This window comes from Lissotriton helveticus, chromosome 9 (genome assembly GCF_964261635.1).
Source record: "Lissotriton helveticus chromosome 9, aLisHel1.1, whole genome shotgun sequence".
Classification (NCBI taxonomy): domain Eukaryota; kingdom Metazoa; phylum Chordata; class Amphibia; order Caudata; family Salamandridae; genus Lissotriton; species Lissotriton helveticus.
This window is the reverse complement of record NC_136070.1, coordinates 273,671,872-273,693,813: the sequence shown is the minus strand read 5'-3', so window position 1 is coordinate 273,693,813 and position 21,942 is coordinate 273,671,872.

Genomic DNA, 21,942 nt, shown 5'->3' with positions numbered 1-21,942 from the left:
GTATTCTCATTCCTCCTGGTGCACTAGTGCTCTCCCTCCTCCTGGTGCACTTGTACTCTCACTCCTCCTGCTGTACAGGTATTCTCTCTCCCCCTGGTGCACTGATGCTCTTCCTCCTCCTTGTACACTGGTACTCTCCCTCCTCCTGGTGCACTGGTACTTTCACTCCTCCTGCTGCACTAGTACTCTCACTCCTCCTCTTGTACTGGTACTCTCACTCCTCCTCCTGTACAGGTATTCTCACTCCTCCTGGTGCACTGGTACTCTCACTGATCCTGGTGCACTTGTACTCTCACTCCTCCTGCTGTACAGGTATTCTCACTCCTCCTGGTGCACTGGTGCTCTCCCTCCTCCTGATGCACTTGTACCCTCACTCCTCCTGCTGTAGAGGTATTCTCACTCCTCCTGGTGCACTGATACTCTCCCTCCTCTTGGTACACTGGTACTCTCCCTCCTCCTGGTGCACTGATACTCTCAATCCTCCTTCTGCACCGGTAGTCTCACTCCTCCTGCAGTACAGGTATTCTCACTCCTCCTGGTGCACTGGTACTCTCACTCCTCCTGGTCCTCTGGAACTCTCCCTCCTCCTGGTGCACTGGCACTCTCGCGCCTCCTGGTGCACTGGTACTCTCACTCCTCCTGCTGTACAGGAATTCTCACTCCTCCTGGTGCACTGATACTCTCCCTCCTCCTGGTACTCTGGCACTCTCCCTACTCCTGGTGCACTGGCACTCTTGCGCCTGCAGCAAAGCTGGTGCTGAACATCCCAAAATTTGAGCCAGTAGCCCATAGACTAGGAGCCCTCCACTGGCTACCCATTGGAAAGAGAATAAAGTTCAAGGCAGTCTGTCTGGCCTACAAAGCCCTCCATGGGTTTGGATCCCATTTTCTAAAAACTCAAATGAAACAATACAAACCATCCATAAGCCTGAGATCGAACCAGGCAAAGCTGATTCAGGTTCCCAAATTTAGGCAAGTTAGATGGGGAGGAAGAAGCTTCCTGCTCCAGGCGGCCAGGACCTGGATTCGTCTGCCTGTTACCATTAAAAACTGCATATCTCTGCTAACATTTAGGACAGAGGTAAAAACCTGGTTGTTCACTGTTTAGGTAGTGCACGGTACCTGGCAGTCCATCGACTTAGCACCAAGAAGCCCACGGGCAATCGTGCGCTTTATAAATTCACAAATCAAATCAATCCTTGTGCACTGGCACTCTCACTCCTCCCGGTGCACTGGTACTCTCTTTCCTCCCGGTGCACTGGTACTCCATCCCCCCTGCTGTACTGGTACTCTCCCTCCTCCTGGTGCATTGGTACTTTCACTCCTCCTGGTGCACTGGTACTCTCACTCCCCCTGCTGTACTGGTACTCTCCCTCCTCCTGGTGCACTGTAACTCTCACTCCTCCTGCTGTACTGGTACTCTTCCTCCCCCTGGTGCACTGGTACTCTCACTACTCCTGGTGCACTGGTACTCTCCCTCCTCCTGCTGTACCGGTACTCTCCCTCCTAATGGTGCACTGGTGCTCTCACTCCTCCTGCTGTACAGGTATTCTCACTCCTCCTGGTGCACTGGTACTCTCACTCCTCCCGGTGCACTGGTACTCTCACTCCTCTTGCTGTACAGGTATTCTCATTCCTCCTGGTGCACTAGTGCTCTCCCTCCTCCTGGTGCACTTGTACTCTCACTCCTCCTGCTGTACAGGTATTCTCTCTCCTCCTAGTGTACTAATATTCTCCCTCCTCCTGGTACACTGGTACTCTCCCTCCTCCTGGTGCAATGGTACTCTCACTACTCCTGCTGCACCGGTACTCTCACTCCTCCTGTTCTACTGGTACTCTCACTCATCCTACAGTACAGGTATTCTCACTCCACCTGGTGCACTGGTACTCTCACTCCTCAATCAATCAATCAATCATGCCATTTGTATAGCGCACTACTCACCCGGGAGGGTCTCAAGGCGCTTGGGGGGAGGGGTATGCTACTGCTCGAACAGCCAGGTCTTGAGTTGTTTCCTGAAGGCGAGATGGTCCTGGGTCAGCCGAAGGTGGATGGGGAGGGAGTTCCAAGTCTTGGCAGCCAGGTAAGAGAAGGATCTTCCTCCGGCGGTGGCTCTTCGGATGCGTGGTACGGCTGCGAGGGCGAGGCAGGTGGACCGTAGCTGGCGGGTGGGCGTGTAGAAGGTCAGGCGGTCGTTGAGGTACTTGGGGCCCAGGTCATGGAGAGACTTGTGTGCGTGGGTGAGGAGCCAGAACGTGATCCTCTTGTAGACGGGGAGCCAGTGCAGGTTCCTCAGGTGGCTGGAGATGTGGCTGCGTCGGGGGACATCCAGGATGAGTCGGGCGGAGGCGTTCTGGATGCGCTGGAGTCTTTTCTGTAGTTTGGCTGTGGTTCCGGCGTAGAGGGCGTTTCCGTAGTCCAGTCGGCTGGTGACGAGAGCCTGGGTGACAGTCTTCCTGGTCTCTGTCGGGATCCAGCGGAAGATCTTGCGAAGCATACGCATGGTGTTGAAGCACGATGAGGAGACGGCGTTGACTTGTCTGGTCATCGAGAGGGAGGGGTCCAGGATGAAGCCCAGGTTGCGTGCGTGGTCGGTTGGCTTGGGTGCGGTGCCCAGGGCTGGGGGCCACCGGGAGTCGTCCCAGGCAGAGGGCGAAGATCTCAGGATGAGGACTTCCGTCTTGTCCGAGTTCAGTTTCAGGCGGCTGTCCTTCATCCACTCGGCGACGTCTTTCATCCCTTCGTGTAGGCAGGTTCTGGCGGTGTCGGGGTCTCTGGTGAGGGAGAGGATCAGCTGGGTGTCGTCGGCGTAAGAGATGATGTTGAGGTTGTGCTGGCGTGCGATGGCTGCGAGAGGTTTCATGTAGATGTTGAAGAGGGTGGGGCTGAGTGAAGATCCTTGCGGGACGCCGCAGATGACTTCGTTGGCCTCGGAGCGAAACGGGGGGAGGCGGACTCTTTGTGTTCTTCCGGCGAGGAACGAGATGATCCACTCCAGTGCCTTCTCTTGGATACCGATGTTGCTGAGGCGCTGGACTAGGGTGCGGTGGCAGACCGTGTTGAACGCAGTGGAGAGGTCCAGGAGGATGAGGGCCACTGTTTCCCCCTTGTCGAGCAGGGTCCAGATGTCGTCGGTGGCTGCGATGAGGGCGGTCTCGGTGCTGTGGTTGGCTCTGAAGCCGGACTGCGAGGGGTCGAGGGATCCGTTCGTCTCGAGGAAGGCGGTCAGCTGTCTGTTGACGATCTTCTCGATGACTTTAGCAGGAAAAGGGAGGAGCGAGATGGGGCGGAAGTTTTTGAGATCGGTGGGGTCCGCTGTAGGTTTCTTCAGGAGGGCGCTGATCTCGGCGTGCTTCCAGCTCTCCGGGATGGTGGCGGTGTTGAAGGAGGCGTTGATGATGTTCCGGAGTTGGGCTGCGATGGTGGAGTCGGCCTTGTTGAAGACGTGGTGTGGGCAGGGGTCGGTCGGTGATCCGGAGTGGATGGTGTTCATCGTGCGGGCTGTGTCTTCGGCGGTCACCGTGGTCCAGGCGCGAAGGGTGGCGGTGAGGGGCGTTGGTTCGACGGTTGGGTGCGTGGGTGGGGCGCCGAAGCTGTTGTGGATGTCGGCGATTATGCGGTGGAAGAACGAGGCGAGGGAGTCGCAGAGGTCTTGTGACGGAATGATGTTGTTGGTGCCGGTGCTAGGGTTGGAGAACTCCTTGACGATAGTGAAGAGCTCTTTGCTGTCGTGGGCGTTGTTGTCCAGTCGTTCCTTCAGGGATTTCTTCTTGGTGGTGCGGATGAGCTGGTGGTGCTTGCGGGTAGCGTGTTTGAGGGCGGTCATGTTGTCGGTGGTCCGGTCGAGGAGCCAGGCTTTCTCGAGGGTGCGGCAGGTCTTCTTGGAGTCCTTGAGGTCGTCGGTGAACCAGGATGCCTTCTTGCTTCTGGGTCTGCTGGGAGGGTTCTTTAGTGGCGTGAGGTCGTCGGCGCAGGCGGTCAGCCACTGTGTGAAGTTGCGGGCTGCTTCGTTGGGGTCCGTTGTGTTGGTGGGTGGGCTCTGGCTGAGGGAGGTGGTGAGCTGGTCTGCGGTGATCTTGCTCCAATTCCTGTGAGGTACCTGTTGCGGGTGGTGGTGGGTCGTGGATCTTTTGAATCTGAAGTGGACGCAGCTGTGGTCGGTCCAGTGGAGTCCGGTGGCGTGGCTGAAGGTGATGTACTTGCTGGAAGAGAAGACAGGATCAAGCGTGTGGCCGGCGTAGTGGGTGGGGGTGTTGACCAGTTGCTTGAGTCCGAGGTTGGCGAGGTTTTCCAGCAGGGCGGTAGTGTTGCGGTCCTTGTTGTTCTCCAGGTGGAAGTTGAGGTCCCCGAGGAGGATGTAGTCCTCCTGGTACTCTGGCACTCTCCTTCCTACTGGTGCACTGGCACTCTCGCGCCTCCTGGTGCACTGGCACTCTCAATCCTCTTGCTGTACAGGTATTCTCCCTCCTCCTCGTGCACTGATACTCTCCCTCCTCCTGGTACTCTGGTACTCTCACTCTTCCCGGTGCACTGGTACTCTCACTCCTCCTGCTGTACTGGTACTCTACCTCCCCCTGATGCACTGGTACTCTCACTCGTCCTGGTGCACTGGCACTCTCCCTCCTCCTGGTGCACTGGTACTCTCACTCCTCCTGATGTACAGGTATTCTCACTCCTCCTGGTGCACTGGTGCTCTCCCTCCTCCTAGTGCACTGGTACTCTACTCCTCCTGGCGCACTGCTACTCTCACTCCTCCTGGTGCACTGGCACTCTCCCTCCTCCTGGTGGACTTGTACTCTCACTCCTCCTGCTGTACAGGTACTCTCACTCCTCCTGGTGCACTGATGCTCTCCCTCCTCTTTGTACACTGGTACTCTCCCGCCTCCTGGTGCTCTGGTACTCTCACTCCTCCTGCTGCACTGGTACTCTCACTTCTCCTGATGTACTGGTACTCTCACTCCTCCTGCTGTACAGGTATTTTCACTCCTCCTGGTGCACTGATGCTCTCCCTCCTCCTGGTGCACTTGTACTCTCACTCCTCTTGCTGTACAGGTATTCTCACTCCTTCTAGCCCACTGATACGCTCCCTCCTCCTGTTACACTGGTACTCTCCCTCCTCCTGGTGCACTGGTACTCTCACTCCTCCTGCAGTACAGGTATTCTCACTCCTCCTGGTGCACTGGTACTCTCACTCCTCCTGGTACTCTGGCACTCTGCTTCCTACTGGTACACTGGCACTCTTGGGCCTCCTGGTGCACTGGCATTCTCACTCCTCCTGCTCTACAGGAATGTTCCCTCCCCCTGGTGCACTGATACTCTCCCTCCTCCTGGTACTCTGGCACTCTCTCTCCTCCTGGTGCACTGGCACTCTTGCGCCTCCTGGTGCACTGGCACTCTCACTCCTCCCGATGCACTGGTACTCTCACTCCTCTCAGTGCACTGGTACTCTCACTCCTCCTGCTGTACTGGTACTCTCCCTCCCCCTGATGCACTGGTACTCTCACTCCTGCTGGTGGACTGTTAATCTCACTCCTCCTGTTGCACTGGCACTCTCCCTCCTCCTGGTGCACTGGTACTCTCACTCCTCTTGGTGTACAGGTATTCTCACTCCTCCTGCTGTACTGTACTCTCCCTCCACCTGGTGCACTGGTACTCTCACTCCTCCTGGTGCACTGGTACTCTCAGTCCTCCTGGTGCACTGGCACTCTTCCTCCTCCTGGTGCACTTGTACTTTCACTCCTCCTGATGTATAGGTATTCTCAATCCTCCTGGTGCACTGGTGCTCTCCCTCCTCCTGGTGCACGGGTACTCTCACTCCTCCTGGTGCACAGGCACTCTCCCTCCTCCTGGAGCATGTGTACTCTCACTCCTCCTGCTGTACAGGTATTCTCACTCCTCCTAGTGAACTGATGCTCTCCCTCCTTCTTGTACACTGGTACTCTCCCTCCTCCTGCTGCTCTGGTATTCTCACTCCTCCTTTTGCACTGGTACTCTCACTCCTCCCAGTGCACTGGTACTATCACTCCTCCTGGTGCACTGGTACTCTTACTCCCCCTGCTATACTGGTATTCTACCTCCTCCTGATGCACTGGTACTCTCAATCCTCCTGGTGCACGGGTACTCTCACTCCCCCTGCTGTACTGGTACTCTACCGCCTCCTGGTGCACTGGTACTCTCCCTCCTCCTGCTGTACTGGTACTCTCCCTCCTCATGGTGCACTGGTATTCTCACTCCTCCTGCTGTACAGGTATTCTCACTCCTCCTGGTGCTCTGGTTCTCCTCCTGGTGCACTGGTACTCTCACTCCTCCTGCTCTACTGGTACTCTCACTCATCCCACAGTACAGGTATTCTCACTCCTCCTGTTGCACTGGTACTCTCACTCCTCTTGGTACTCTGGTACACTCCTTCCTACTAGTGCACTGGTACTCTTGCGCCTCCTGGTGCACTGGCACTCTCACTTCTCCTGCTTTACAGGTATTCTCCCTCCTCCTCGTGCACTGATTCTCCCCCTCCTCCTCGTACTCTGGCACTCTCTCTCCTTCTGGTGCACTGGCTCTCTTGCGCCTCCTTGTGCACTGGCACTCTCACTCCTCCCGGTGCACTGGTACTCTACCATTTCCCTGTGCACTGATACTCTCACTCCTCCTGGCGCACTGTTACACTTACTCCTCCTGGTGCACTGGCACTCTCCCTCCTCCTGGTGCACTGGTACTCTCCCTCCTCCTGATGTACAGGTATTCTCACTCCTCCTGGTCCACTGGTGCTCTCCCTCCTCCTGGTGCACTGGTACTCTCACTCCTTCTGGCGCACTGGTACTCTCACTCCTCCTGGTGCACTGGCACTCTCCCTCCTTCTGGTGCACTTGCACTTTCACTCCTCCTGCTGTACAGGCACTCTCACTCCTCCTGGTGCAGTGATGCTCTCCCTCCTCCTTGTACACTGGTACTCTCCCTCCTCCTGGTGCTCTGGCACTCTCACTCCTCCTTCTGCACTGGTATTCTCTCTCCTCCGGATGTACTGGTTCTTTCACTCCTCCTGCTGTACATTTATTTTCACTCCTCCTGGTGCACTGGTGCTCTCCCTCCTCCTGGTGTACTGGTACTCTCACTCCTCCTGGTGTACACATATTCTCACTCCACCTGGTGCACTGGTACTCTCACTCCTCCTGGTGCACTGGTACTCTCACTCCTCCTGGTGCACTGGTACTCTCAGTCCTCCTGGTGCACTGGCACTCTTCCTCCTCCGGGTGCACTTGTACTCTCAATCCTCCTGATGTATAGGTATTCTCAATCCTCCTGGTGCACTGGTGCTCTCCCTCCTCCTGGTGCACTGGTACTCTCACTCCTCCTGGCGCACTGGTACTCTCACTCCTCCTGGTGCACTGGCACTCTCCCTCCTCCTGGAGCACGTGTACTCTCACTCCTCCTGCTGTACAGGTATTCTCACTCCTCCTAGTGAACTGATGCTCTCCCTCCTTCTTGTACACTGGTACTCTCCCTCCTCCTGCTGCTCTGGTACTCTCCCTCCTCCTTTTGCACTGGTACTCTCACTCCTCCCGGTGCACTGGTACTTTCACTCCTCCTGGTGCACTGGTACTCTTACTCCCCCTGCTATACTGGTATTCTACCTCCACCTGATGCACTGGTACTCTCAATCCTCCTGGTGCACTGGTACTCTCCCTCCTCCTGCTGTACTGGTACTCTCCCTCCTCATGGTGCACTGGTATTCTCACTCCTCCTGATGTACAGGTATTCTCACTCCTCCTGGTGCTCTGGTTCTCCTCCTGGTGCACTGGTACTCTCACTCCTCCTGCTCTACTGGTACTCTCACTCATCCTACAGTACAGGTATTCTCACTCCTCCTGTTGCACTGTTACTCTCACTCCTCCTGGTACTCTGGTACACTCCTTCCTACTGGTGCACTAGTACTCTTGCACCTCCTGGTGCACTGGCACTCTCACTCTTCCTGCTTTACAGGTATTCTCCCTCCTCCTGGTGCACTGATACTCTCCCTCCTCCTGGTACTCTGGCACTCTCTCTCCTTCTGATGCACTGGCACTCTTGCGCCTCCTTGTGCACTGGCACTCTCACTCCTCCCGGTGTACTGGTACTCTCACTTTTCCCTGTGCACTGGTACTCTCACTCCTCTTGCTGTACTGGTACTCTACCTCCCCCTGATGCACTGGTACTCTCACTCCTCCTGGCGCACTGTTACTCTTACTCCTCCTGGTGCACTGGCACACTCCCTCCTCCTGGTGCACTGGTACTCTCCCTCCTCCTGATGTACAGGTATTCTCACTCCTCCTGGTGCACTGGTGCTCTCCCTCCTCCTGGTGCACTGGTACTCTCACTCCTTCTGGCGCACTGGTACTCTCACTCCTCCTGGTGCACTGGCAATCTCCCTCCTTCTGGTGCACTTGCACTTTCACTCCTCCTGCTGTACAGGCACTCTCACTCCTCCTGCTGTACTACTACTCTCCCTCCCCCTGGTGTACTGGTACTCTCTCTCCTCCTGGTGCACTGGTACTGTTACTCCTCCCGGTGCACTGGTGCTATCACTCCTCCTGGTGCACTGGTACTCTTACTCCCCCTGCTGTACTGGTACTCTACCTCCTCCTGATGCACTGGTACTCTCAATCCTCCTGGTGCACTGGTACTCTCACTCTCCCTGCTGTACTGGTACTCGTCCTCTTCCTGGTGCACTGGTACTTTCCCTCCTCCTGCTGTACTGGGACTCTCTCTCCTCCTGGTGCACTGGTGCTCTCACTCCTCCTGGTGCACTGGTACTCTCCCTCATCCTGCTGTACTGGTACTGTCCCTCCTCATGGTGCACTGATACTCTCACTCCTCGACTGTACAATGTGAGAAGTTGCCCTGGTATATGATGCTCACTAGTTCTAGTGATCACCTTGTACCATGCCAAGCAACCCTTATGATGATTGGTTGTAAGTCAACCTTATAGACCAGCTATCCTAGTGGTAGAATGGACAAAGCAGTCTTGGGCTAAACTCTGTAAAGGCATGTGAAGCAAGCTGTTTTACCATATACACTCTCCTTGAATACCAAATGAAAGGACACCACACAGATATATATTGAAAATATATATATATTTATTTACTACAAGTACCCCCTATACTCTTTATGAGCACAGAAGCAAATGCGTTAAAACAAAACAGTGTTTAAATATACAAAAGTTGCACAATATGGATAGGCCCTGGTGGCCCCTAAAACCACATACTAAAATAGTGGTATAAGAACCACGTATCTAAAAAGAAGAAGGCCTAGGGCCTTGGGAATCACTGGAACTACGAGGAGCTAACAATAGTTAGTGGCCAGGAGGCCCACGGGACGCGTGTGCAGTGCTTGAAGTTACACGCGGGCGCCCATGGACTTTCAATGGGTGCGTAAAAAGTACAAAGTTACTGCAAAGGGAACCTTCCGGATGGACCAGAACCTAACAACTTAAAACCTAGACACTAGAGATGTTTCTCTCAACAGGAGCACCAGAGTGCCAGCGTTACCTCACCCACAGGAAGCGGGTGCATAGGGTTCAAAGTGCGTTGGGTTTCGCCGTGTGGTTCAATGGAGCCTGAAGATGAAGATGCTGCAGGCGGCCAGTCGAGAAGAGTTCCCGTGGATCCAAGGATGGATCTGAAGATGTGAAGACCTGAAAGCAGAGGGGACAATGTTCAAAGTCACTAGCCAGTGACTACCGTGGAACCAGGAGGGAACCAGGAGGGAACCAGGCGATGTTGGGTGCCAACAGGTGAAGAAAGGAAGCTTGTCTCTGCAGCAACGTGGACACGAAGACGTCAGCGATGTCCAGGAGTCGATCACAAGCTGTCCCACGCAGGTTCTCGCTGATGGCAGTGTCGGCAACTTGATTGAAGCAAACAGGCCTTGGCAAAAGCAAGCCACGCAGGAAGTGAAGAAAGCTTGTTACTCTGACCAGCAAGGTCAGAGGGGCTGCTCCTTTTTACAGGAGCGAGGGCCAGTCTGGAGCAACCACACCAGCGGTGTTGATTGTAGATTTCGTCACCAAGATGGCCACTAGCCAACGGGCCAGTAACCGGGATGACGCGTCAAGTGGCAAAATGCAAAAGGGCCCCGCGCAGATCGTGGAGATGCTGGGGGGGCTGATCTTCGGTGCAGATGCTGCTCGGTGGTGGTGCTTCTTAAACCCCAAAGCACAGCATTGAGAATGCCTTGGGTGCTGCGCAGTCAACTTCTCGGGGGTCTTTCAAGATGGCCGGTCCCACGTCTCTCGTTGCCTCCATGGGTCTCTTCTTTTCAGAGACTGTGGATCGGGCTGGGAGATGTCTGGGAATCCAGGTCTTGTTGGGCTCTGGGTTCCGTCTCCGGTGGGAGGCGGCGGCAAAGCAGACGTCGAGTTGCTGGATGGTGCCTGTATTCACAGGGTGGTCACTCCTTGGCCACAAGGGAGATGCTCTTCAGTCTTCTGTGCAGCAGAATGTCGAAGTCCAGTCTTCTTCTTAGTTTCAAGTCGAGTTCAGGATGATCTGAAGTCTTGGGACACAGCTCCTACTCTTATTACAAATCTAGGGGCCGGATTACCTGCTAGGTCCCTCCTCTGGGTGGGACCAGGAAGGGGGTGGTTACACCCCATTTCCTTTGTCCAATTTCATGCCAGGACCGGGGCTGGAGAGCCCCAGGACCGGTTTGAACTGGCATATGCACAGTGACACCTTGTGTGCCCCAGGCATGTCTCATTCTTTTCAGCCCTCCCAAACCCACTACACAAAATCCTGTCTGAGGTGGTGCAAGCACCTCCCCTGACAGGAAACCCTTTGTCCAAGCCTCCCAAGCTGGAAGGACTCCCAGCAGCAGGAGGTCAGACTTGTGTTTGTGGTGGCAGCATCCATTTTGTGATGCTGAGGCTCGTGTTTAACTTTACCCCTGTTTCAGGTTAGGTACATGTCGTGTCCCTCTAGAAGGGTGATATGCTACCCCCGTCACCAGAATTGGCGAGGGGGTAGTATTCCAATTCGTGACACCTTACTCGACATGTTTTGATAAAGCCAAACCAAAGATAGCATTTAACCGCGAGGTTCATAATGCACTTAAGAGTATATGGTATGGCAATATCATGAAACAGCTAAGGGACGTTGTTCTGACAGCTGCAGACAGGCTCAGCTCATGCCAGAGCACCATCTCACATGAAACCAAGCACTCTGCCTCCAGGATTGTTAAGGCCTGCCATAGGAGTGACTTATAGGTTACCATGTGTCCATATATGTTAGATATAGATATACTATATCTAAGTAAGAGGTGATTACACCAACTTACCCCAGCTGATTGATGAGCCAGTTGTATCAAATATGGAGGCCAGGCCAGGGGTGGCATAATACATGCTGCAGCCGCTGGTAGGCCTTGGAAACACCTATGCCCTGGGTACCTAGGGTACACTGTTACAGGGGCCAATAAGGTGAACCAGTCCCAATTGATAATGCACCTAGAGTGCATTGGCTTTAATTTAGAGAGAGAACAGCAGGCTGTGGGTCTGATTAGCAGGCCCACAGCCACATTAAGTCAAAAACCAGTGAAGCAAAAAGCAAAAATGTGGGGTGACCATAGGATAGCAGACCCTACTCTCCTACATACAGGTGTTCTCACTCCTCCTGGTGCTCTGGTACTCTCACTCCTCCTGGTGCACTGGTACTCTCACTCCTCCACGTGCACTGGTACTCTCACTCCCCCTGCTGTACTGGTACGCTCCCTCCCCTTGGTGCACTGGTACTCTCACTCCTCCTGCTGTACTAGTACTCTCCCTACCCCTGGTGTACAGGTATTCTCACTCCTCCTGATGCCCTGGTACTCTCACTCCTCCTGGTGCACTGGTACTCTCACTCCTCCTGGTGCACTGGTACTCTCACTCCCTCTGCTGTACTGGTACTCTCCCTCCCCCTGGTGCACTGGTACTCTCACTCCTCCTGCTGTACTACTACTCTCCCTCTCCCTGGTGTACTGGTACTCTCTCTCCTCCTGGTGAACTGGTACTGTCACTCCCTCCGATGCATTGGTACTCTCACTCCTCCTGGTGCACTGGTACTCTCACTCCCCCTGCTGTACTGGTACTCTCCCTCCTCCTGGTGCACTGGTACTCTCACTCCTCCTGCTGTACTGGTACTCTCCCTCCCTCTGGTGCACTGGTACTCTCACTCTCCTCCTGCTGTACTGGTACTCTCTCCTCATGGTGCACTGGCACTCTTACCAGGCCCGGCTCCAGGAATCTTTATTTGGGTGAGCCAAGGGTGCATTCGGATGGGCCACTGCAGACCCAATTTGTTGCTTATTTGTCTAGCCAGGCCTGCTTCTGGGCCGCCCTTTATCTATTCTTAATCTTACAAGGCCCAGTAAAATGCACTCTGTTACAAATCTCTTTCTAAATGTTATTACTCTAAAAAAAAATATATTCCATGTAATGTCCCTTTGATGGGAAGAGGAGGTTTCTGAGGTGGGAGTAGCAGTCAAGTAACACTACTCGGGCTACTCTGTTCGAGCCTTCATGGAGGATCCCTCTTCATTACTACCTCCACCTGACCCCGGACTCTGCACTGCATTCCCTTACAGGCTTGATTATCCACTTTTCTACCACCCCTTTTCAGTGCATCATATCTCACAGATGACCTTGTCCTCCAGCCCCATAGCAGCCACATCCGGTTCCACTTTCATTATTCCTGGTAAAAAACATTAGTAAAATCGCCTTCAAACTTGAAACATTGAATATTGCAGTAAATATAATTAGTCTCTAATAAAAGAGAGAGGGACCCAAATACCAAAGGGATAGGGTACCAGTATAAGACGTTATGTCAACAATAAATTCCCTTTGGGCGCATTTACTACAAATCAATACCTAAAACTAGATTCAACAGTGAGCATTCATACACATTTCAAAGAGCAATATTGGAAACATGATTATGTAAAAAACGGTAAATTCAATATGCACAGTTTATTAGTACTTAAAACAACAATAAAATCACAAAATTAAAAATATATATAAAAAACTTGGGAACACAGAGAATAAATCAAAAGGAACAAATCAAATACATTAATTCATTCAGTCTATTTCCTAAAGCTATAAGGGAACGTGCATCAAGGTAAATTCAGCAACAATCAGAATATTCCTCAATTAATATATGTAGTACTATTCCCTCGGTTTCGACGCGTTTCAACGGACAAATAGTATATGGCCGCCTTCATCAGGAAATTATTGCCTGTCTTCCCAAGATATCTGAAATTAGATAAAATATATCTTAGTTGCTCTACAATGGAAATTCCATCTATCTCTGTACATAAAACTAACCGAATTAACACAAGTACATGTCACCAGGCTGTTGCTCTTTGCCACCAATATATCACACCCTTCATTCTCTAATCACCCACATCCACTAATTTGTACCAGTACATATCATTCAGAACATCCTTCATATACATTTTTATAACAATCTATACATATATACATATATCCATATACCATTTCTGGCCGGTTTTCATACATAAGCAGGACATTTAGTTTCCCTTTATCATTGGATCCAATTAGACTCTCTTGCTTAATGTTGAACAACAACTTATTTGCATATACAGCTATAATTCGATGATACCTGTTTACAAAAAGGCAAATCATATATCGATCCTATATTTAGAGACAAAAATGTCTATTGCACATGGTATTAACAGGTAAGTTCTATATACATCTTGGTTCATATCATGTTTTGTATATACCTCATTATTGATAATAATTTCATAGAAATAGCTCATCAGTATGGTTCATACTGGTTAGTAAGTGGCAATATACACCGTTTATCTTCACCTAACGGGGCAGCATACCCATGTATGTCACAGACCCTATCGACCCCGCTACATATACTGACCTTATTGACAGATATTTGTCAAAGATTTATCATCGGAGTAGGGGAATGATGCCTCCTTTCTCTCGGTAGTAGTAAGGATAATAAAAGTAGACCTGGATTGTATGAACGATAGTGCAATCACTGTAACGAAAAAGAGCCACGATATATATATATATATTTTGACTGGGCTCATAGTTCATCACACCTGTACAGAAACATGTGTGCATCTCAAGAATTATCCTATAGGCACATGATGGTACTTACATCCTATTCACTTTGGGTCAAGACTCAAATAGCTGGAAATAAAATGGTTCTTGACTGGCGAAAAAGACGATGCCTATAACAGAGTAAGGATTGCACATCTATCATGGCCTCAGTGATCTGTACAAAGTTTAGTTACAGCCACAAGAATAATAACAGCTATCTATTTAAAGTGTACTCACTTCTCGATGGTTTTATTAGGTCCTCACTACACGCAGTACACTTTCAAAATCGCAGGGCAGTAGTCCCGATCAGAATATCAGGCAGACTCTGTCGTGTTCTATAAAAACCAAAGGTTTGAATAAATCGAATAATAGAGTATACATCGATCCACTCCATCTACAGTGTTATGCACCCCTAATAATACCGCCTATACGGGCACGTTTGATACTTACACACATATTTTTCAGCTTGTGTGTGTATTCCTGACTTAAGGGCCCCCTTCCTCTTTCTTCCTCGTATTGTGTAGCCTCTGCGAGAAAAATGTCAATTTCACAGATTTTAGAAACTAGCGACAACAAATTCCTGAGCCATCTAATTCTCATCCTGCCGCACTGCTTTCATACCTTAATAAAAACTGCGTCGCGTATCCCGCGTGTAGACTGGTCCTTTTTTGCAAGAAACGCCACTGTCCGTTTCTTGAGACCTTATATACAAGTCTGAATGCACGCCATTGCAATCAGAATCACCGGTGTTTCGCGGTGCTCAACATAAAAAATGGACAAGTATGATTGAATTCGAGGTAGGACAATTAGTAGTCTTACATTTCGAAAAGACTACATTATACATAAACGTAGAAAGAGGTCAGGAATACACCGAAATATAGGTATTTTATGATAACAGAGTATCAAACTGATTGTTATTTCGTAATTTATGAGGATTTGTGAAAACATTCATAAAGACCATTTATTTAGATAATTTTACAACATAAAGATCTCTGTGTCTTCATTTATAGATATTACGAGATTTCCAATTGGGTTTATATACGTGAGGCAGCAATCGATCCATGACCTCACGCTATCCATCCAAGCTTGGAGATTTACACTTATAATTTCATGCATATGTCTCCAATAATAATTGGAAATTTTCAAGAGGCGGTCATAGTCAGAGATTACTAGTTTATTTACCACCCATAATGCGTTCCCATTCTTCACGGGAGTTGAGTCCAGATCTAACTGTGTTAAGATGGGAAATATACCATTGCTCTCTATTTTTTCGGGCATTGATGATGTTACCACCTCTTTTCCCTATCTTAACCCTCTCCAGTATGAACCATCTGAAATCGCATTCACCATGTTGCTTTTCTATAAAATGTGAAACAATTGGCGCAGTAATTTGTTTCGTTTTTATCGCTGATCTATGCTCCTGGAGACGAGTCCTTGCCTCTCTCCCCGTTTCTCCAACATAGCAGAGCCCGCAAGGACACTGCAGGAGATAGATCACATTTTTGCTCCTACAGTTGTTATGTGTCTTACACCTTATAGTTTTCTCATTGCATGTAATCTCAGTTGATACTATGCATTGTTCACAGATGTTACACATTCCACACTTAGAGGTTCCAACTACTTTGGTGTTATCGAGAGTTCTCTGATTATCTCCTGATTCCTCTCTATAAGTATGTACTAATAGATCACGTAGGTTCTTATTCTTTTTAAACGCAAAGAGAGGTTTCTCCAACAAGTTTTCTTCATCATGATTTAAGATATGCCAGTGTTTGTTCACCACATTTTTTATTTGGTTACTTATATGAGAGAATTTGCTTACAAACACAACCTTGTTCATGGGACTTTTTTCTGTTCTTGTTTTTTGTATCAAGGCATCTCGGTCATAAAATCTTGCTCTCTTCAAAGAGTGGGACAACAGTTTTTTCGGATATCCTCTCTCCTTGAGTTTCACTTTAAGTGTCTCTGCATGTTTGTAATATTCATTTATATCTGTACAATTCCTCCGAAGACGGAGGAATTGGCTAAAAGGGATGCTCTCTCTTTGCGATTTGGGGTGAAAGCTGGAAAAATGAAGTAGGGTGTTTTTGGCCATCGGTTTCGTGTACAGTTCAACCGATAGAGCACCCTCAGAATTTCTAATGGAAATATCCAGAAAATCCACTTTTTTGGTACTACATGCATGAGTGAATTTAAGATTTGGATCCCCTAAGTTAATCCAGGCCAGGAACTCGTTTAACATTTCAGTGGTACCTTCCCAAATAAAAAAGATATCATCTATATAGCGGTACCAGCCCGCTATATTTTCAAAAAAAGGGGCCATCTCATTTTCAATATGCTTAGATTCAAAATTGCCAACATATAGACAGGCCAGACTCGGGGCACATGTAGCCCCCATGCTGGTCCCCTTGAGTTGTCTATAATATTCATTTTTGAAAAGAAAAACATTGTTTGTCAGAATCAGTCGGACACAGTCCACAATAAAGTCCACATTAGCACCGCCCAGGTCTTCATTAGATAAAAGGTCATGAATGACCTCCACTGTGTCTGCTTGAGGAATGTTTGTATAAAGAGACTCAATGTCCATGGTGACTAAACACTGAGTCTCTTCACAGAACGGTAACCCTTCAACAAGTGAGATAATGTGAGCAGAGTCCCTCACATATGATTTAAGTTTACAAACTAGGGGCCTCAAGAAGTGATCTACATACTTACTTATCGGCTCAAGAAGAGAGTCAATACTACTTACAATGGGCCTCATAGGGGGGTCCAATCTGTGTTTATGGACTTTTGGAAGGCCATAGATTGCTGGGGTTTTGGGTTCTATGTTATGGAGGAAGTTAAATTCTTCCTCACAGATATGGCCCTCATCTCTAGCATTCGTTAGAAGGGTCAGACATTCACGGGATATCTTTGTGAGACTACTGGCATTGGTTCGGGCATAGTGTTCCCTGACCTCCAACAACGTACGCATCCTCTCCTCGTAGTTAAGAGTATCAAAGACAACTACGCCACCCCCTTTGTCTGCTGGCTTTATTGTGAGGGAGTTGTCATTCTTCAATCTTTCCAAGGCATCTCTTTCAACCTTGGAGATATTAAAGGAGTGGAGTTTGTTACCATTATCAATGAGACCATGTATCCCACTCTCAACTGCCATCTCAAAGGCCTCAATGTTTTTACCCACCATAGCCAGAGTAGGTGTGAAAGTTGACTTTGGTTTGAGTCCAGAAATATTTTCATGTGCCCTATTCTCTCTGTTTTCAAAGAATCGTTTAAGTCTTCTCTTTCTGAAAAATGCCCGAAGATCTTTCTCTAGTTGGAATTTATCTAAGGTGGTAGATGGAACAAAGCTAAAGCCCCTACTGAGAATCTCTATTTCTACACTGCTCAATTCCTTGTTTGATAGATTAATCACTGGTACGATTGAATTGGCCCCGCCCCTGGTTTCCATTGTACCTCTGCGCCCTTCTTGGGCGCGACTCTAAAAAATGGCTTTGGTCATGTCCGTTTCTGCCAATTTCATTGTCTAGGCAGTCTTCCTCTTCGCTCCCCGAGCCAGATGTGTCTGAGAAAGTAACCTGTTTACTACCCCCTCTGGAATAGATTTGGTGATTTTGTGGTCTATCCCAGTTACCATCATTTCTATTTTGGTAATAATTCTCTCTTAGATAGGGGTAGACATTCTCAACTGAAAAACGTTCAATGTCTTTTTTGAGTTTATTCGTTTTCTTATTCAGCAAATAGTCACTATACCCTTCAACATCTTTGTTGATATCGGCAAGTTTCTTTTTTGCCTCTTCTAGTGCAGGACAGTTTTTTAGCTCGATTTCTAATTTCTCTATCTCCTCTTGCTCAAGTATGATCAGCCCTTGAGCAGTCTCGATAATTAGGAGCATCCAGTCTCTACTGCATCTATTCGAGATCAGTGTCCATGTTTCCAAAAAATTTCTATTCTCAGTAAAGAGACCAGGCTCATTCCGAACCTGCAAGCCAATGGGTATAGTGCCCGATTTGACATATTCAGTTAAGAAGTCTGCATGGGCTTCTGTGCGTATGAGTTTCTTTTTAAGGTTCAATAATTTTCCCCAGTTTTCTCCTTTTCCTGACACAACAGTGATTCTATTCCCTTTCTTGGTATTAATAATGCGGTGCAGTTGGTCATCGCTAAACCCAAAGGTCTTAATCTGATCCATTACACAGTTGTAAAAACAATATCAATTTTTCTAAGAAAGAACTCTCCAGCCCAGAGGACCGTACAATAAATCTCTAATAAAAGAGAGAGGGACCCAAATACCAAAGGGATAGGGTACCAGTATAAGACGTTATGTCAACAATAAATTCCCTTTGGGCGCATTTACTACAAATCAATACCTAAAACTAGATTCAACAGTGAGCATTCATACACATATCAAAGAGCAATATTGGAAACATGATTATGTAAAAAACGGTAAATTCAATATGCACAGTTTATTAGTACTTAAAACAACAATAAAATCACAAAATTAAAAATATATATAAAAAACTTGGGAACACAGAGAATAAATCAAAAGGAACAAATCAAATACATTAATTCATTCAGTCTATTTCCTAAAGCTATAAGGGAACGTGCATCAAGGTAAATTCAGCAACAATCAGAATATTCCTCAATTAATATATGTAGTACAATTCCCTTGGTTTCGACTCTTTTCAACGGACAAATAGTATATGGCCGCCTTCATCAGGAAATTATTGCCTGTCTTCCCAAGATATCTGAAATTAGATAAAATATTTCTTAGTTGCTCTACAATGGAAATTCCATCTATCTCTGTACATAAAACTAACCGAATTAACACAAGTACATGTCACCAGGCTGTTGCTCTTTGCCACCAATATATCACACCCTTCATTCTCTAATCACCCACATCCACTAATTTGTACCAGTACATATCATTCAGAACATCCTTCATATACATTTTTATAACAATCTATACATATATACATATATCCATATACCATTTCTGCCCGGTTTTCATACATAAGCAGGACATTTAGTTTCCCTTTATCATTGGAGCCAATTAGACTCTCTTGCTTAATGTTGAACAACAACTTATTTGCATATACAGCTATAATTCAATGATACCTGTTTACAAAAAGGCAAATCATATATCGATCCTATATTTAGAGACAAAAATGTCTCTAATATATATATATATATATATATATTTTTTTGTAATACTTTATTCGATAAATATATCATAAAAGTACAAACATACAAAAATACATAAGACAATTTATCAGTAATACAATATAATTTAAAAAGAAATCATCGCTACAAACAATTTAAGAGATAGAGTGGGAATGTACACAAGGTTAAAATTCATTCTTGGGGTGGATCTGAACAGGCATTGGATAGCAGCTTTGACCGAATAAATCAAGTGCTAGCCAAAAACTTAGCGACCCCACAAACAATGTACATCGAGGTAGTGTTGGTTAAAATGATGCGCAGAGCTGATCTATGGTCCCTAACTCCTAACTCCCTACACACTGGTTTCAACCATTTTGCTCTAAACCTGCTTGTAAGTGTTACATGCAAACAGAAAGTGGCCAAGAGATTCTTCCAGACATGGACAACCTGGCCATTTTAAATCATGCTCCCTCCTGACCTTCCACCCTTCCGTGAATTTTTTGAGGGGGAGGGTACCATATCTTAATTTCAGGAACACAGTTCTATCTCGGGGAGTCTGGATGAAGTCCAGGAATGGCTCTAACTTTCTGAAGGGCTTATGTTCAAGAAAGTTGTTCGTCAAAGGACCCCAGCTTGAATTATAGAGGTCCTTGGCCTCAACCCAATCCCAGTAGAGTTTTCTAACAGTTTGTTTGGGTGGAGGGGATTGTGAGGCCCAAGATTCAGCCAGACCTATAGATACCACCAGCTTCTTTAATTTATTAAGCCACTTTATTTTGTTGGATACATTCAAACTAATTAGCTCGTCCAACACTAGAGCATATTTTGCTAGTTCGGGGGTCCTTCTGAGACGCACCCAGAATAGCAAAGGGCGGAGTTGAACTATTTCAGAAATCGATCTTTTACCCATGTCGAGAAATAGTGGTTTCAAAGGGGTCGAGGGAGGAAGCGAGACTATGTCTCTCATGAACTTATTCTCTGCAACTACCAATGCCTTAGTAGTCTCAGCACCCCACAGTTCAGAGCCATAAACTGCAGAGGCTAAAGCTTTCCCCTCATAAACTGCCAGGGCAGGGGCTATTGGTCTGCTGATAGAGAGGTGCTTATTCTTTAGTATCGCTCCAGAGACCCTTTTGAGATTTAGAATCATTTTAGACAAATTGGAGTCCCAACTCATGTTATTACAGATCCTGACCCCGAGGTAGTCGAATTCATCCACTACCTCTAGAGGGGACCCATTCAAGGAGAGATAAGCCTTCCTAAGGTTTCTTTTGGCAGATAATACCATCAGCTTCGTTTTCGCAGTGTTAACCGTTAACCCACGGTCTTTACAGAAAACACTGAAGCGATCGAGCAGTTTTTGCAGACCCTTAGGGGTCTTAGACATCAGCAGGGTATCATCCGCAAAGAGGAGAGTGGGGGTTTTCTCCCTGGCAAGGACAGGGGCATCCGCAGGGTCCTCCCTCAAATGGTCCACCACCCCATTTATAAAGAGGGAGAACAGTGTCGGAGCTATCACACATCCCTGCTGCACCCCTCTATTGACTGGCACCCTCCCTGTCAATTGACCCTGGTTCCCCCACCGGATCCTTGCATAGTTGTCTTCGTGGAGTTTGATGATAAACTGCAACAGATAACTAGGGAAACCCATTTCCAGAAGGACCTCCCAGAGTTTGGCATGTGGAATGACATCGAATGCTGTTTTCAAGTCTATAAAAGCCAGGTACAAACTACCCTTGGTAATAGACACTGACTTCCAATAGACTGTACAGAACCGAAAAACCTGGTCTATCGCACCAACATTACGCCTAAACCCCGCCTGGAAGTGGGTCAGGATGTCCTCTTCTATTAGCCATGTCTCTATTCGATTTATGATGACCCTGCCAACTACCTTTTGAATGGTGTCAATTAAACTTATTGGTCTGTAGTTGGCAGGGTCCTCTCTATCACCTTTCTTATATATGGTGATAACCTCCGCACCCTTACAGGATTCAGGGACAGGGTGGCCGCACTGGATTAGATTCATTAAACGGGCTATAAGGTCTGCCCATAATTTGGGGTCGTGCAGTATCAGGTCCCCCGGCAGGCCATCTGGGCCAGCCGCCTTCCCTAGTAGTATTTTTAAAATAGCAACCTGGACTTCTCGCGGGGAGAAAGGTTCTTCCTTGATACCTAACTCCATGCTAGGCTCGCTCTGAATTACCATAACTGGAGATGTTTGTTGACCTTCAACACTATCCTCACAGTACAATCTTAAAAAATGGTAATGCCATTGATGTTCATTTATATGATTTAAAATCGACTCTACCCCCCTTCTATCAAGAGCATTGATCAGTTTCCCAAAAATAATGGAATGTTTCCCACAGGCTGCAGCCTTAAGCTGCTGCCAATGCTCCTCCTCCCAATCCTTCTTAGCTGATGTTATGCTTCTGTGATACTCCTTTCTGGCTAGTCTCACTGCTATGGGATCCTTACTTTTTATAGCTAGCGTAATAGCTTTCCTCTTTTTCCTACAATTTGCCGTATACCAGGGGTTACTCTTAATAGGTTTTTGGTTTAGCATGGATGTCCCCTGTGACCTCTTGAAAAAGAACTCACCTATTTTATCTGTTAAGTTCTTATACAAGACTGGCAAGTTTGAACCGGGAGAGTGAGGAGCTGCTAGAGCAACAGTTTCAAGGCTGCGGGTTTCAGCTAAAACTAGCT